Below are 18,464 nucleotides of genomic sequence, written 5' to 3' on the forward strand. Positions count from 1 at the left end.
AATGTTATTACAGACCACCACGCTCTCTGCTGGCTTTCGTCTTTGAAAGACCCCACGGGCAGGCTTGGTCGATGGGCTCTCCGCCTTCAAGAGTATACTTTCTCTGTGCTCTACAAATCTGGTCGCCTACACCACGACGCCGACAGCCTGTCACGGAATCCTGTGGACCGTCCAGACCTCAGCGGAGCAAGTTCTGATGTCTCCCTTTTTGCCATCTCCGACCTCCTGAACATTGCTGAAGAACAGAGCCGTGATGCATCATTACGCCTTATCTTTGACGGTCTCGAATGCGCAACACCTGACCCTTCTCTACGTGCCTATGCAATTCTTGATGGCACCCTCTATCATCGCAACTTCCGCGGCGATGGTCCCGAATTGCTCCTTGTTATACCTCAACACTTGCGTGCGGCCATCTTGCACCAACTTCACGATGTCCCCACGGCTGGCCATCTCGGGATAACCCGCACGTACGACCGTGTGCGACGTCGCTTCTTTTGGCCCGGCCTGTACAAATATGTGCGACGATACGTCACCGCCTGCGACCTCTGCCAACGACGGAAAACACCGACCACGCTCCCCACCGGTCAGCTTCAACCGATCGAAATTCCCCTTGAGCCATTTTTCCATGTAGGTTTGGACTTACTGGGCCCTTTCCCTCTATCCAAGTACGGAAACAAGTGGGTGGCCGTCGCGACGGACTATTCAACACGTTTTGCCATCACCCGTGCCCGGCCTACGTGTTGCGCGACCGATGTTGCCGATTGCACCGCGGAGCTCCCCGTCAATTGCTCACCGATCGTGGCCGATACTTTGTATCCAAAGTTGTTGACGACCTTCTGCGCTCATGCTCTACTCAGCACAAATTTTCCACAGCATATCATCCGCAAACAAACGGACTCACCGAACGACTCAACCGGACCCTTACGGACATGCTCTCTGCCTACGTCTCAGCGGACCATCGCGATTGGGACATCGCCCTTCCCTACATCACATTCGCCTACAATTCTTCGCGTCACGACACCATGGGATTTTCCCCTTTCTACCTTCTTTACGGCCGTGAGCCTGCTCACCACGCCTTTCGATTAGATCTCGAATGCCTTACCAATTCGGCTATCTGGGCGACTGTGTTCTGCTTCCCTTTCTGGGGTATTACATTTACTACAACTGTATCTGACGCTTGAGGGTGGTAGCCAGCGCCACTCAGACTACACGGGGAGAAGGGGACCTTCTTTTCAACCCCCGGGGCGTGACGCGAACGTCTACAGCCTGTCATAAGCAGGTAACTGGCGGGAAACCCTCTTATGCTACCTTGGCATCAAGGCTGCCACAACCGAGGCCCTCGCTAAGCTTTCGCAGGATAATATGGTTAGGAAATGAGGGGCTCGTTAGGAAATACTGAAAGAAATGGGGGCAGTCTACAACGCCAAAGAAGGCATAGGAAAATGGTTGGACTATAATTTTTTTTTACTGCTAGTGAAATTATATGTTTTTTTTTTCATAATAATCGAAGCGAGAAAGAAAGAAAGAAAAACACGCGCCCAGAGTGGGGACCGAATCCACGCCTTTCGATTAGATCTCGAATGCCTTACCGATCTCGAAAAAAAAAACATATATATAATTTCACTAACAGTAAAAAAAAATTATAGTCCAACCATTCCCCTATGCCTTCTTTGGCGTTGTAGACTGCCCCCATTTCTTTCAGTATTTCCTAACGAGCCCCTCATTTCCTAACCATATTATCCTGCGAAAGCTTAGCGAGGGCCTCGGTTGTGGCAGCCTTGATGCCAAGGTAGCATAAGAGGGTTTCCCGCCAGTTACCTGCTTATGACAGGCTGTAGACGTTCGCGTCACGCCCCGGGGGTTGAAAAGAAGGTCCCCTTCTCCCCGTGCAGTCTGAGTGGCGCTGGCTACCACCCTCAAGCGTCAGATACAGTTGTAGTAAATATAATACCCCAGAAAGTGAAGCAGAACACAGTCGCCCAGATAGCCGAATTGGTAAGGCATTCGAGATTTAATCGAAAGGCGTGGGTTCGGTCCCCACTCTGGGCGCGTGTTTTTCTTTCTTTCTTTCTCGCTTCAATTATTATGAAAAAAAAACATATATATAATTTCACTAGCAGTAAAAAAAAATTATAGTCCAACCATTCCCCTATGCCTTCTTTGGCGTTGTAGACTGCCCCCATTTCTTTCAGTATTTCCTAACGAGCCCCTCATTTCCTAACCATATTATCCTGCGAAAGTTTACCGAGGGCCTCGGTTGTGGCAGCCTTGATGCCAAGGTAGCATAAGAGGGTTTCCCGCCAGTTACCTGCTTATGACAGGCTGTAGACGTTCGCGTCACTCCCCGGGGGTTGAAAAGAAGGTCCCCTTCTCCCCGCGTAGTCTGAGTGGCGCTGGCTACCACCCTCAAGCGTCAGATACAGTTGTAGTAAATATAATTCCCCAGAAAGTGAAGCAGAACACAGTCGCCCAGATAGCCGAATTGGTAAGGCATTCGAGATCTAATCGAAAGGCGTGGGTTCGGTCCCCACTCTGGGCGCGTGTTTTTCTTTCTTTCTTTCTCGCTTCAATTATTATGAAAAAAACATATATATAATTTCACTAACAGTAAAAAAAAATTATAGCCCAACCATTCCCCTGTGCCTTCTTTGGCGTTGTAGACTGCCCCCATTCATTTCTTTCAGTATATATATATATATATATATATATATATATATATATATATATATATATATATATATATAGATATCTTTGAGAAAATGGTAGACGCACGATTAAAAACAAAAACAGTGGTGTACTGATGTTTCGACTGGAGGACCAGTCTTCATCTTGAGTAATCCTGTAGCTGGCAGGTTTTACTTGCTGCCAAAAATCCACAGAAAAGATAATCCCGGCCGCCCAATCGTCGCGGGGATAGGCACCGTCACGGAACACCTTTCGCGGTACGTGGACTCGATAATTAGCATCATACCGCCTAGTTTTCCTTCCTACATTAAAGATACTAACCACTTCCTTTCGGACGTTTTAGATGTGGATATTCCCAGCAATTCTCTCCTGGTTACAATGGATGTTGCGTCACTCTACACAAATATTCCACACGACGACAAATTATAATAAAGGTTAATCAAGATGAAGACTGCTCCTCCAGTCGAAACGTCAGGAAACAACTGTTTTTGTTTTTAATCGTGCGCCTACCATTTTCTCAAGTATTTTTTCTGGCTCCTCGAGAAGTTTTCTTTTACTGCTTATACATATATATATATATATATATATATATATATATATATATATATATATAGTGAAAGAAGTCGACTGACACGTTTCCAGTTTTTGTTGCCCGCAGTTTCGGAGTTAGAAACTCCGTCTTCAGGGCTGTATTTTAATTTCTCACACATTTAGCCTTTATACAAAAACTTCTGTGAGGGAGGGTTCCTTCCCTCATCCCTCCAAGAGAGGTGGCGGGTGAGGGGTGTTTCAAACAGTTCAAGCAAGTGAGGCATTCCGATTGGCTAGAAAGGTGGAAGGTGGCAGGTAACTGTCGCAGAGGGGGTGCTAACCGGAACTTTGTTCGTTGGTTTAACGCGCAGGCCCAGCGCTACGACCGGGAGGTTCGACAGCTGTGCCGTGGAGGGGTACTGGGGCCCCGGATTTTCTACATAGATCATGGGTTCCTGACACTTCCCCCTTGGCGCTTCCTCACCGCCGACGGGCTGCACGCGAGTTTCGAGGGCGTCGCAGTCCTGGCGCAACACTTTAAGGAGCGCCTTCGCTATCATCGCCCGCGTTGGGCCTCCGCGCCTCGACTCACACAAGAAACGGACACCCATGACCAAGCGCCTCCCCCGGCCGGCTTGCCCCCCTGTCCTCCGTGCCCGCCGTGTCCACAACGTCCACCCCGTCCCACGCCTTCCCGAGCCCCGCCCGTCCCAAAACGCCGCTACATGACACGCCTGGCCACGCACGTGGCGTCGCAACCAAGCCGGGATGCTGAGAATTGACTTGCAGTGGAGACAGGTACGGGTAGCCCTGATCATGCATGGTCCCCCTCTTTTTTGTAAATTAGGAAATTAATCGACAAGCGTGTTCGCTTTGATTTGCATGCTGCTCACTTAGAAACATACGTCAACCAGAACGCCGCACCAAAAGGCCTTCGTCTAGCCTGCACACCCTTGATGTGCACATTTACTCCAGAGGAAATTTCGAAATGGGAGAAAGTGCTGTCCGATGCGTCGGTGGTAGTGCACTGCACGGGCCCGGGCCGGCCCGGGCTCGGGCCGGGTAATAGCACACATTTTCTCGGGCCCGGGCCGGGCTCGGGCTTAAACGAAAAATGTTTCGGGCCTTGCCGGCCCGAACCGGCCCGAGCAGTGCCTGAGGCACGGCAGTGGTGTGACACTAATTCGAAATTGTTGACAGCAAGAAGTTTTCCCATTCATATTTGAGGTTAAGTGAAAAGAAAAAAAAACGAAGTGCAATGTCACTATGGCGCTGTTAAAAAACATGATAAATAGACGATTCCGCTCAGAAAGCATTCATATCAATTATAAAACAGACAGTCTGGACAGCATAGTCCGAGAGAGCAGGCCAGACGAGCGCACTCCAGACACACAATACAACATGCTTTTTGAAATAAAACAAACACAACAAAGGCGACAAGACTTCGCACAATCTACTGTTGCCACCTCCATGGTAGCAAGCGACTCCTCTGTCACGACTCGTGGCCCTGCATTCCAAGCGCCTGGACCTCCACAAGAAGCGGGAGACTGAAGAATGGGAGTACGGCTCTTTATTTTGAGTGCACACGTCGAATACACTGCTCTGTACCGGATGGGGGTTGGTGGAATAGGCACGAGAGAGGAGACGCGGGGAGAAGCAGTCATTCACAAAACAACACAAACATATCCCCTGAGGCTGGGAGCCGTAAAGATTCCGTCGCAGGGGTCCGCCTCACAGAAGTTCCACGAAGGGTCGTGCGGCCCGCGTCGTCGGTTTGTCTCGAACGGTTGCCGGAACCCCCCCCCCCCCCCCCGGTGGTGACGGGCTGGCTCGAAGTCGTCGTCGAACAAAATAAATGGATAAATGGGCCAGTCACAGCGCACATGCGCGGCCGCAGCGTCGTCGGGATGCTACGGGTCCGTGGAGGGCGAAACCAAACCCTACTGAAGCGGTTCCTCCACTTCGGAAAGCAAGCTGTCACCCAAAAATGCCGAGGCAAGGCAGACAAGATTTGTTACCATCAGCTGCTGCCTTCAAGGTCCGCACATCCCTATTCTTTTGCCGAAAGTAGGAACGCCGGACACCCACATGTTTTCGTGTGGGCGGTACTCACAACCGTGCATAGTTTCGGGGACCAATTTTCGAAGCACAGCCAATGTTTCGGATAAAAAGTTTTAAAACCATGATTCAAGGCAAAAACAAACGCATACAAAATAATGCTGCCTTCATCACTGAAGGGAACGATAGAAATGAACTCATGAAAGCGGACACGTCATCTGCTCAAATTTCAAGCGCGTTCGTGTATGGACCCGAATTGAACCCGTGGCGCAATCTCCGAGTTCCTTTAGCACCAGATAGTAAAAGCAAAATGCTGTCAAATATTCCAGCAGTAAATGTACGTAAACTTAGTCTGTTGAGTCAACACTAACAAAATCATAATTATATTATTGTGATCACAGTATTTCCCATTCATTGCTTTATGTAGTCGCTTTATGCTTACGCTTTTAGGTTAAAAACAGCAAACGTTTTCGGGCTCATGTTCATAGCCTTTGGGCTCGGGCTGATACTTACAAAGTCTGGCGGGCACGGACTTATTTCCTTTAAATTCTACCGGTCTCGGGTCGGGCTCGGGCTGATAGTTTAAATTTTTGTCGGGCTCGGGCCGGGCTCGGGCTCACATTTTAAAAATTTGTCGGTCTCGGGCCGGGCTGGGGCTCCCGTTTTAAAAACTTCTCGGGCCCGGGCCGGGCCCGGGCCGTGTCTCCACCGGGCCGGGTCGGGCTGGGCCTAGACATTCCGGCCCGTGCAGTGCTCTAATACAGTGACGACAGCCATAGGAGTGTTTACAACATGTTTAATGCCACTCGTTATTACGCGCATTATTCTTGAATACGACAGCCCTAAAGTTTTCCGCATACAACTTAATTTTCTCCACACACGTCAGCCCGAAATAGAATAGAAACGCATGATATCGTAGCTGTCTCGCTTTTGAGGCTGCGCAAAGCTTCTGGAACATGCCTTCGCCGACGTCTTCCTGAAAATGCGCAAATTAGACATGGCTTTAAAAAAATGCGAGGCTAGCCAAAGGGCAAACACAGACTGTCTATGCAAGGTCGCATATCCGCACTACTTGTTACCTTTAGGGTAAATAAAACCCTTAGAAAATGAGAACGTTCCTAGAAAACCAACCACCCATCGAACATGTGTTAGGAAGCCACCGGACATATGGTCGGTGCGAACATGCACCCCGTGTCTCATAAACTCACGCAAATTGGTGCGCGTAGCAGGGTGAAAGTTGTGCTTGCCGCTCCCGAAATGTTTTCAAAGCTTTCCGAAGTAAATACGTCGAGAAAAAAAAGCGTTGAAACAACTGCCAATACCAAACACATGAAAACGTTGGCTGCGTGCCCCAGATATTTCGTGTACGTAATCCCCCTATTCTGTGGTGACAAATATGCAGGCCAGGCATCGAGAGGTTTTAACATAAAATTGGCCCAGCACCTATGGAACATAAAAAGAAGAAACACGGAGCACCTTACCCCAAAATGCCCACAGTCTGCATGCACACCTGGCTTTGGGGGAAGTGTGATAATACATGAACATATGAACATGACCAGCACATGAAAACTAGCTCGAAAAAGAAATTATAGGTTTCTGAAATGACTCGCATCGCCAATGTAAGCGTCAGCGTACTGTCGTTTTTTTGGATATGTGACTCAAGGAAACTGCGTATGTGGCCTCTTCAAATGTGAACACACCTAGTGATTCCGAATGCTGGCACCTTTTACCTTTCTGGGGTTATGGCGGCGTGTCATTAGGCTGCACTTCCATAGACATCTCATTTATATTAGCCTAACATCCATCGCGCAAAGATAATATAAAAATACAAGTCGGGGGCCGAGTGGTACGTTGACGATCCCGTTTCCTCTGTCTTCATGCCGGTGAGTGAGGGGGCGGTCGTCGTCCGCCACCGCCCGATCTGCCGCCGTAGCGCGGGGGTTGGGGAGGCCGGAGGGGGCGGAGGCAGAGTTGTGGGCCTCGGTGGCTAGCTCGTCCGCACAGTTGTTCACCTCGAGCCCAAGGCGTTCGGGCACCCACTGCAGCCGTAGCCGGGTGCCCCTGGAGGCCTTTCCGCGCAATTCCTGTACCGAAATCGAGCACTTATCATCTTCCAATATGCGCATCATGGTAGCCAGGAGTCGAAAAGCAGGGTGCAGCATTCGTGGGCTACCTCATGCTCCAGCAGGAAGCCGCCGCCTGGGCAGACGTCCACGCTCTCCCCCGTAGCTAAGGACGCGTTGCAGTGCACTCCTCCCTTCTCTGTGGCCTCCCCCAGCACGGCAGCCGCCCCGGCCTCGGCCGGTCACTTTCGCACGCAGCCGTAGGAATAGGCCATGGTGTGACACTCAAGGTCGCATCATACGACAGCCCGAGCCAGCTGGAGCTGCCCCAGTGGGCCGTCTGCCGCTGAATGCCCATGCCCTTGATTTCCATGTGCACCTCCGCCGCCAGGGCAGTGAACCAAGCGCCCCCTCGTACACGAGGGCCTCACCTGCTCGTAAAGGGAAGGAATCTAGCCTATGCGCCAGCCCACCCCCCTCACTTTCGGCCTACCACAGCCGGTCTATGGGAAACAGGCTCCCTCTGCCGTCTTCTCGAGCATCCACGCCCCCACATTGGCCATCGTTTTGTGGCACTGTGAGTCCCGGTCAGGTGCAGAGCAGCCCATACGCGTATGCTTCCGCCAGTCATTTTTCCGCAGGGTGAATAGGGGGAGCGCGTATATCAACATTTTCGAATACAAGCCGCTGTATAGATGGAGCACGGTCCGAAGGGAGCATCTGCTTCCCGAGCGGGCCAAGGAGGCTAGCTTGACCCTGACACGGAGATTCTTGGCGGCCTGGCAGAAAGCAACCAATTGGTCCAGCTTGAACCCCGCGTAGCGCACCTTAAACTTCTACCAGAGATGCTCACCGTCACTGTGCAGGCAAGTGACCGTGGGGTTGGCGTTGCCTTCCGGTTCCACAAGCGTCGCTTCTAACTTTGTGACCGACAGCTGCAGGGGTCGTTGGCGAACTTCACCCGCACTGCGTTCAGTGTAGCTGTCAAGAACGCTTTGGCAGCCAGCTTTGGGGCCCTGAGCTATCGGGCAGTGTTGTCAGCCTACATAGACATGTACACCCTTTGCACACCTCCTCTAGCACTCAGTCTGGCAGTGTCACCATTACCAGGTTCAAGAGAAAGGGGCTGACCATCGAGTGCTTCTAGGTGCCCGTATCCACTGGCCGACGCGCCCGACAGGACGTTACCCATCTGCAGAAGTGCCGTGCGGCCCGTCAAGAACGGTTCGATAAATCCTCGCAGCTAGCCCACACAGCCCGAATCCTCCCTGGCCAAGGAGGTGACGGAGCGCTAGAGGTCGTCGAATACTCCCCTGACGTCAAGTAGCACCAGCACCACGGCGAGACGGGTATACTGGGAGTTCTCTAGCGCTGCCACCACGTCAGTAACGAAGCCCGTTATGGCCCAGTGGCGCCAAAAGCCTGCCAGTTTGTATGTAATCGAAAAGTTCTGTTTGTATGAGAGTACCTAAATAAGACAGTATAAGAGTTTATATAAGAGTACAATGTTTTCCAAGGTACGTGCTTACATTTCATGTTTCTGAACACTGCGTCATACGCAATCTTTGATCCTGTATCGCTGGGCTTGCACTTTCAGTAAGCTAGTCTACGCAAGCACGGATCACGGGCATCAAAGGGAAATTGGGAAAAGAGTAAGGGAGAGGTGTTCAAGCTGCGATGCTGAGTTGATGATCCTGGTGAGAACGAAAATCAATTCCTGAATGCACAAATACGGGTGGAAGTCTCCGGGTAAGCAAATTACAGACGCCACTCTCAAAAGCAACGTGTCTAAGTGCAGCGAAGAAATTGGGGTCGCTGAGTGTCGATAAAGGTATCTCGTTTAGGTTGAATAAGCCGTTTATGAGGGCGGAGTGGTAGGATCGGCAAGCATAGCAGTGCCAAATGAGGAGTATGAATTTTACCAATGTAGCAGTGTGATAATATGGGCAGTATGGCGGAGGCTCGCCATTCGGGTAATGCGGTTTTCGTTGGATGGAGAAAGGGGGGGGGGGGTCAATGCAGCATTCGCCCGAACTATGAGGGTAAAAACTTCAGCAGGAAAAGTAACGCATACGTTACGCAGTTGGTAGCAGTTGCCCGGAGGTGCAGCGGTTAGGACTCGTGACTGCATGTTAGGGCTGCTTCTTCGGACAGGCGCAAAATAAAGCGGTCACAATTGATGTATATGGGCCAGATGGCAATGGCGGTATCGGTAAAGGCTAGGGTACACTCGGCAAAATACGCATAAATCATGAAAAGTAAGCCACCTCTATTACTGAAAATGAGAATATACGGCCAATGGGTCCTGCTGGGACGACGTAGGAATCGGAAACTGGGTGCCGTAATGAACAACTTGAAAAGAAAGCTTAGGCCGGCTGAATGAGCCGCGGAAATAATAATGATAGATGTAAGACTTAGAAAACGGAAACAACCTTCCTCTGTCAGAGAACCAGCTGGAGTACAAGATATCCTATTTCAAATAAAGAAAAAGTAAAGGACTTTAGCTGGCCGCGTAGTTAGGCGAAGTGACAATCACTAGAATACCAAACTGACGGAGTGGACACCGAGGCGGGTCTAGAAAAAGTGAAAAGCCAGTGAGTCGATGGAGGGGCGAAATAAGGAATTTCGGAGGCGTTCACTGGACACGAGTAGCTTAGGACAGGAGAGGTGGAGGTCGGTGGGCGAGGCCTTCGTCCTGCAGTGAACCAAGTCGGCTGTGGATGTTAAAAATGCAGACAAACCTGCGAGTCGGGCAGTTAGTGAATTCATTGTACGCGTCAAATTCACTTCCGAAATTGGAGTTGCAGCTCAGTGAAAGCGGCTGAGCGATCTTCTTTCCAAGCTGACACAAACTAAAAACTGCATCAGACGGCAACTGTTTCTTGCGAAAGCCCATTAGAACGCAAATAGATGTCGTGGGTTCATGATAAAATAACAACTTCGAATTTAAGGAGATGGTTTTTGATATGCGCAAGTTTTTTTATATAATAACAAGTACCAGCACCAAAAAGCTTACAAATAGCTTTTAAAGAATGCCGCGCCCCGCTGTGCTTGGCGGCAAACGGCGGGCGCATTTCGCAAGGCTCCGCGACTCTGCATGGGATTCTATATAAACGCAGCGTTTTAAAGGCGAAGTCACTTAGAGGCTCGGGCTGTCGACGTCTCCGGTCGTCGTTGTCGTATCTCGTTTCATGTAGTCACCGAGCAAAAACACCGGGACATTTATTTTCCAACACCTCGTGCAAGAAAATTTTATCTTAGTAGGCAAAAATGCGTTCTTTTATAAAATAACTCACGGATATTATCGTTTTCAAACTATTCGCTTTAGAACGCTTGCTGCTTCAAGGGCACGAGACTTTTACAGTAAAGCTCTATACATCTACCCCCCACGGTTTCATCTCTGCGGGCCATCACCGCCCTCGGCGGGTGTTTTTCTGATGGCAAAAACGAAAACGCCTACGCGTTGATATTTTGACGCTCGTGTAACATTCGCTGGTGGTCAAATCTTTTCTGTTATGTTGTTATATACTGTGCACCTCACAGCCCAGGCTTCGTCATTTCTGACCATCAAACGCCAAAATATTTATTGGCAGGTGTGTTTCCGCGGGATAGCAACAATTAAGTGTCATCATTTGGTTTGTATTATTCCCCAAAGGTTTCATACACGAAGAGTTTCCGCTCTTTTCGGTGACCCTACGCCTCAAACAACCAAAAAACCAAAAGGTAGGTCCTTCTCTTCTCATGCCTTCGTTTAGCCGATCCTTCAAGTAAGCAAACGTGTCCTTAGTGCGTGTAATTTCTGGTACAATCTTTAGTATCTCAGGGCGCGTAGAGCGAACAAGTTTGTACACGACCATATCTCGTCCCACGTCGACGTGTGAAGTTTTCGATAAACCATTCTTGGATGTCAGCGCAATATAGCTCCTTTATAGCTACCAAACTACGCAACTAAGACTAGATGTTTTGAGGCATGTTATAAATGTAAACCTTCGCTTCGACATGTGAAATTTGAAATTAGCCGAGAACGACTCTTTTTTTTTGGTTGTTTGCAAAATAACTAAGGTACCACACTTATCCGCAGTGTCGTCGATATTTGCACATTGAGGCCTTTTTGCAAAACTGACTAAAATTGGAACGAGTATAAAAAAATTACGAAGAAGAATACTAAAAATTAGCTACTAAGCTCGTTTAGATGCAAAATACAGGAAGCAACATAATTTGGAAATTTTTTGGAAATATTCGAAAAAGTGCCGTGTTTGTAATTTTTACTCGACAGATTTTCTGCTGGGAAGAAAAATAAATACATGAGTTCACTAAAACACACGAAGTCGCAAGAAAGGCGTCTGCGGTGATAACGTAAATACCTAGCATTTTACATGAGTAAAATTTGACTTTCCTTTGATTTGTACCCTGCGTCCCTGACTGACTCGAATCTTCTTTGCGATTCTCATAGGGTGGGAACGTGTCTTTTTTCTGTTGATTACCTTCAGATATCTTATACTGTGGGCCCAAGAAGATACATAGAAATTTTTCGCCCAAATTAAATATATGAACCATACACCCCAATCCCACATTTCTGATGAAACCACCCCAAACTACCCCATACGACACAAGGGGCGACTAACTAGGTGATGAATCTTCACTACTTCGTCTGTTTTTCCTAATGTGCAGCCCAATTTTTTCAAGTTATCTTTGAAATTGTGCCCGTTTATCGGGAACGCGCAATATCTTAAATTTTTGTTTGGATTGTGCTCAGGGTCGCGACAGTTGAAACTCGATTTTACAAAACCCGATTTAATGGCAAATTCGGATCCCCCGCGCAGTCGCCCATAGGCTTAATGATTTTATGAACTCGAAATAACGAAACAAACTTCGCCGCCAAACTTGATTTAACGAAACATTCCGGGAAAATCGTGGAGAGCAACCCGGCCCTTGATCGTTGTGAACTGTTTCCGGCATACTGGCTTACACACTTCTACTTCGGAGGCTGCGTCGGGCCCCACAAGACCGCAACAGTAGTAGGAATAGGCATCGCCCTGTTGCGGAAAGAGCTGCGGCGGTGTGACGAGGTGGCCGCAGGTCACAACTTCAACGATGCACTGTAAAAAAAGGCTAATTTCACGGAGAAAGCTGCTGGTAATATGTTGCCGGACACATTTCCGTAATTTAGACAACGGAAAGAATTTAAGAACGGACATTTTGTATTACGGAAAGGCCGTAACAAAACAAACACTCCGTTTCAAAAAGCACGTCTTTCCGTAATTTATAGAACCTTCAGAAAAAAAAATACTTTGACGAGGAATCAAACCCGCGAAGTTGATCGAATGGGCACGACGCTCGAGACCACTGCACCAACGCACGAACGCTGAACTTGTGCCGAACAACCTGTATACTACATGGATGCCCACCCTTCGTGTGCCATTCATCGGTGTTCACTAGTTCGCTTACACATTTCCTGGCTGATAAAGTGCGATTTCTTAAATAGCTCTTGCGCAGTGAGGTTTCGCGAAGCCCCCACAATAGTGTATCGCCATCAACTCCGCTGTTTCGAGAAAGCGCTCGCAAAAATGTGTGTGACTGGCTGCGACTGCGATTTCGCACTGCATGCATGAATAGTGCTTGCTGTGCTTTGGTTTTAAGCTTTAGCTAAATACTTCGGCCGATATTGATTCCTTAAGAACTACATTACCTTCCGCAACTCTGCTTCTGCACGCAAATGACATTATTTTCTCTACAAGTGTGCCGGTCACACACGCATGTGCAGTTTACAGGACCGGGGCAGCGGCGTCAACGGAGCGTCGTAAAGACAAGATACAGCGCTCGTGTTGAGCGGTATGGGCCTCATGGTCCTCACTAAGTTTACTACTCATTAGACACTAACGAAACAAAGCGGCATTCATTACGCCACTAATGTTGTCAGGGCGCAGTTTTCTCTTCTCGGTCGATTCCCGACGATCAACACGACAATATATTTCTTGCAATTATTTATAAACTGATCTGTTTCTCTTCTGAATCATACAGAGGAAACGCCCGTGTTTTGCTAAGCAGAAAAAGATTCCGTTCGACGTGTAACGGGGAGAGCATCCGTATGCTGGAGGACGGAGCCCACTTCCGTTAAATTACGAGTGTTTTCTTTGTTCTGCATCAAACGGAACACGGGTCTGTTTTATTACGGCCATCTTGTCCGTAATTGTCCGCAAAATTACGGATTGTTTTTACAGTGTGCAGACAGTGACTTTGACACAACAGAAGTTCTCGACGACGAGGAGATAGCGCAGCTTGTTTCCAACGCACAAGAGGAGTCTGAAGATGCGAACGATTCGGATACTGTCGAAGCTCCTGTGCCCACACCAAGCCAGGTGATGGACACTGTCGACCTTATGAGGCGGTTTGTTAGGGCACACGAGGGTGCCGCGGACGATTTGACTTCACTGCCCAGCAACGAGAAGTGAGTGCTCCCGCTGCTCTCAAAGCGCGCGAAGGCGAGAATTACGAGCTTTCTCAGTTGGCAATAACTTTATTGTTCCCTCGAACAAAATTTGTCGTTCTCTCAATTTTACAAAATTCCCGATTTAACGAAATATTTCGCTGGTCCTGGTGACGTCGTTAAATCGAGGTTCAAGTGTATATTCTACCAAGAATTTTTTTTCGTTTCATGATTATTCAACACGCCAAACCAGTTCTCTAACCGGTTCAAAGCTTTCGAACCGGTTCACGAACCGATTCTCTACGTAATTTAGCCGAACGAGAACTGAACCGGAACAAGATGAACTCACCCAAACCCGAACCTTAACTGAACCCGCATTTTTTGCTTCCACAAACTGCTCCAATTCTCATTTCTTTAACGGCTTTTTAACCACTTCAAAATCGCTCGTACCCTGCTCGTGGCATTCTAACTGAGCTTGCAAGCGCCTTCACGCATGATATAGTCGACTTTGTAAATAAAATTGTAGGAATAAAATCGTCCACTCCTTCCTACAGGATGAGCAAAACTCGTGCAATATGTATGTGTTAAAATAAACTTAAAGCCGAAAAGAAAAAAGATGGGGAGGAAATTAAGCAACTATCGTCCTTTGGGGATGGCTAAAATGACTCATTCGTATTGAGCCTCGCTCTTTTGACGATTTGAAGGTGAAAAAACCAGCGAAATAGACGGAAGACGTAGAAGAGACGAGACAACACACACGCTGGACTAGCAACTGAAAATTTAATTGAAAAACAGAAACAACCAGAGAACGACCAAGCCTACGCATGCGCAACAAGTACGCACGTTCTGATAAAACGCTATCGAAATAATCGCTGAGCGGAAAAAAGTGTATTTCGATAGCGTTTTATCAGAACGTGCGTACTTGTTGCGCATGCGTAGGCTTGGTCGTTCTCTGGTTGTTTCTGTTTTTCAATTAAATTTTCAGTTGCTAGTCCAGCGTGTGTGTTGTCTCGTCTCTTCTACGTCTTCCGTCTATTTCGCTGGTTTTTTCACCTTCAAAATGTACCAACTGGCCCAGCAAGCTGCACTTCTTTTGACGATACCAGCAAGTTTTTTCTTTAGTTTTAGCGACGTGATTTGCCAATTCGGTCCAAAGAAAGCCCTTTCTTTTCGAGAACAGGGGGGGGGGGCGCTAGAGCCACCCGGGGCCACCCCCCGGTGCCCCTGGCTAACCACCCCCCTCCCATCCATTGTCGTGGTAATACGACTGTCGCTGTCCAAAATCTACACGGCCGAAAAGAAAGCCGACTCCCGCAAAAAGAGCCCAAAAGAAATGCTGACTGCCCCGAAGGAGATGGTGACATAATCCCAGTTCGTTCAAGTAATGAAGCTTTAAAAAATTAGGGCTGTTTCACTCAATGTGAAAGCTGTCGGAAATGCAGAGCAGTGATTCGCCACATTGGGATGCAGCACCGTTATCCGCTCACTCCTGCCACCCAACGCATTTAAATTTCCCGCATTCGCAGTGCTCGCGCTCCCCCTGCCTGAAACTGCGCCAGCGGGAGTCTGTTCTTTTTGTGCTTGCTTTAATTTCGTATTCTAGCGCTGTTTTGCGTCATTTCGAATGCGTAATTTTTTTCTTGCGCGGCTGGAGCCTTTCTGCGTCATTTAAAACGCGCCATTTTTTTCTTGCGCGGATGGAGCCTTTCTGCTGTATTTCTAACGAGCCATTCTTTTATTGCACGCCTGGAACGTTTCTGCGTGTTTTCGAAAGCGCCATTTTTTTTTTCTTCCGCGGCCGCTTTTTTCTCTTACTATCGTAAAAAGCAACCCAACGAGCGTACCTAACTACATCAACGCGGGGGCTACCGGTTATATACCCAGATTTCGCCTGAAACGTGCCTGAAGTTTCCTTTGCGCAAAACAACGGGAAAATGTATGACAAGCGCCAGCGGTTCACGAGGTTTGAACGTTTATGACTATATAAACCGCGTGGTTTTTCGAAGCCTCAGCGTGATCCCCTCATGCCAGTACAGGAGGCTCTACTTGGGCCCGTTACCTCGCTGCGCCGCTTGATTGCGGCAGTCGCATCGACCGTTGGCGAGCTAAGACGACATGGCGAGCCTATAAAAAGCTCGGCATTTAAAATACCACCCGAGCCGAAGTATCTACCTCCAAGTTTTAGAGCGCAGCACTTTGGCGACCAGTACAGGCGTTTGGCGGCTGCGGCGGTGGCAGCGAAGGGGAAGGCGCTGTCTGCGTAGCCGAGCGAACGAACGAGGCACACCAGGAAGAAAGAAAACGGCAGAACCCTGGCTAAAGTGTGAGGAGGAGGGCGGCACGCGCTGCTACGGTGTCATCTCCCAGCGCGTCGCCACGGCTCAGTGTGTCCCCTGCCTCCCCCTAACACTTTTTCCTTGCGTCGCCGCCGGGGAGCACCGTGCCTTATGATCTATTTGCATATTGTCTCTTTCTACTTACGCGGTGGTGCAATTTGCGGAAGGGCTGAAGGATCGTACGGTACGCGGATCCTCCTTGTTCAACGACGTCGCTCTATCGGGAGAAATGTGCGTGGGTACGAAGCGTCTATGCTCCCTAAAGTGAGCCGCTACGATGGCGATGGGTCTTCCTTCTTGATGTGTGTGTGGGCCTTCCGTACTTTTAGTTAAAACTTTTGACTTGGTCCCCTTATTAAACAGTGAATGTGTTTACAGTCCTTAGAGTGCGCTATAGTGAACTAGAATGATCTAGTGGCGCGAACGGCGAGGAAGGGGCGTGCTCTTCTGTGTAGAAAACACCAGGTGGCGCTGCTGCGCCATCTTCGAAAGGCGCCGCCGCGGCAGGCTGTCGCTGTTCCGATGTTGGGTAGTAATTAACCCTTAAAAAAAAAATGCTACTCGTGTCTGGCATTTCCGTACCTTGCTAGGAACGTTTTTTTGCAAATCTGCCCGTTTGAGCTGTAGGGAAACGGCTATAAATCGAGTTGTTTGGTGTCGTCTGCTACCTGCGCAGACGATCGATGCGAGCGTACGCGTTCGATGTGCTGCCGGCGGACAACTGCTATGTTTAATTCTTTACGAATGGATTTACTTTTTATATTTACTGTAATAAAGTCCCGGCATGAACCTACTTGTGAATTTCACTCTACAAAAGCAAATTATACCCAGTATTCACGCGTCCAGTAGCACCCGGCTGATTTTCTCAGCAGCAAAGTTTGCAATAAACAAATTACCTTCAGAGGAAACTTTCCCCAGGCACTTAGTGCTGAAGGCAGCGTCTCCAAATGTGTCGTTTGAGATCGCAGCTTCTGTGTTAGCACGTGTAATACATCACTAAACCTCCTAGTCGTCATGGCCCCTTTGCAGGCCGAACTGCTGTCAGCTTCTTGCAGCACACTGTTCGCAACAGCTAGGGAATATATGTCACCGCTTCCGCATAACACACCACGAAAAGAATGTTTGCGACGACACTTTGTCGTCATGTGGATAGAAGAGCACAGATTTCTCGTGAAAATGTCTAGCTTTTTTTTTTTCGTATCGATGTCGTATAGCGAAACGAACGTTTCGATCTTCGGCACAATTTAGCCGGCACCAGAGCTTTGAAGGAAGCTTGACTTCTTGAAGATGGCTCATTGTGAAAGCATCATTCCACAGAACTTGCGACTTCATTTGATGAGCACTGCGGAGAGAGAGCCTCGTGTTGTGGCTGGTGCACCTCATCTTTTTCGGCTCTTCAGCTTGCTTGCTGGCTGCCGAAACTGAAACTCTTGTCCGCCTTTTCCTTTGCGGCTTCCGCGTGCATGCTCCGCGCAGAATTCGAAGCACAGTCAGGCAGGATGGTAGGTACAGCACCTGGAGCCAGTGACAGCTTCCCGCGTACAAGTCGCACTTTACAGCCGTTTATTACGTGGATGTAATCACGCAATAAGCACTCGGGCTCAAAGTGGCGCTCACCAACGGCTGAAGATATGGTCAAGAGTTTGTCCAGTCTTCCCAAATTTTGTCCCCACTTTTTGCACAGTTCATCGTCCAAAGGAGCGGCGAACAAAGACGCCTTGGGAGCCCCTGCAGGGTAACCACTGTGACAACCCGGAGCAAAGCAATAGGTGTCCGTCCTTCGTTTTGACATCGCGTACCCGGCCTGGCCAACCTCTATTCGACAGCACTCGCAATAACTATATTCCTGACGATTGTATACCTCTTGCTTCTGTGGAACATCACGGAAACGTAAAACACGCAGAAAATGAAAGGCTGGCCTCAGCCATAAACAGACGGAGAGTTTGTCCGACCGCGCGCCGCCAACGTATCGCACATCCGCTCGTATCGTCTGCGCCGCTAGCAGACGATTTGTTTGTAGCCGTTGCCCGATGGCTCAAACGGGTCTGATAAGCAACAAAACGTTCTTAGAAAAGTACAGGGACAACAAAAGTGAGCATCTTTCTTCCATAAAGGTTAATTACTGTACCACAGTAAAAAACGGCAGCGGCAATAGCTGGCGAGCGCCCCAAGGAACGGCCCGTGCAACCGCGGTACCGTTTTCGAAGAAGGCGCAGTGGCGCCCCTGGCGGCGGTAGACGCGCTTTGCTTCAGCCCGAACGCTGCAAAGCGCTCCCGTTCGCGCCACTGGATCAAGACATTCTAGTTCACTGTAGAGTGCGCCTTGTAAGCGCAAAGAATTCGTGTGAATACCATGCAATAAAG

General features: G+C 48.9%; 1 non-coding gene across 1 annotated transcript; it reads left to right on the forward strand.

The window, feature by feature from the left end:
- Nucleotides 1–1,977: 1,977 nt before the first annotated feature.
- On the forward strand, nucleotides 1,978–2,049 carry Trnak-uuu (transfer RNA lysine (anticodon UUU)). The gene has a single exon. It is a non-coding gene; the product is annotated as a tRNA-Lys (tRNA).
- Nucleotides 2,050–18,464: the final 16,415 nt, after the last annotated feature.

Source organism: Haemaphysalis longicornis, unplaced genomic scaffold (genome assembly GCF_048455015.1).
Source record: "Haemaphysalis longicornis isolate Haplotype H1 unplaced genomic scaffold, Haemaphysalis longicornis Haplotype H1 scaffold_8, whole genome shotgun sequence".
Lineage (NCBI taxonomy): Eukaryota > Metazoa > Arthropoda > Arachnida > Ixodida > Ixodidae > Haemaphysalis > Haemaphysalis longicornis.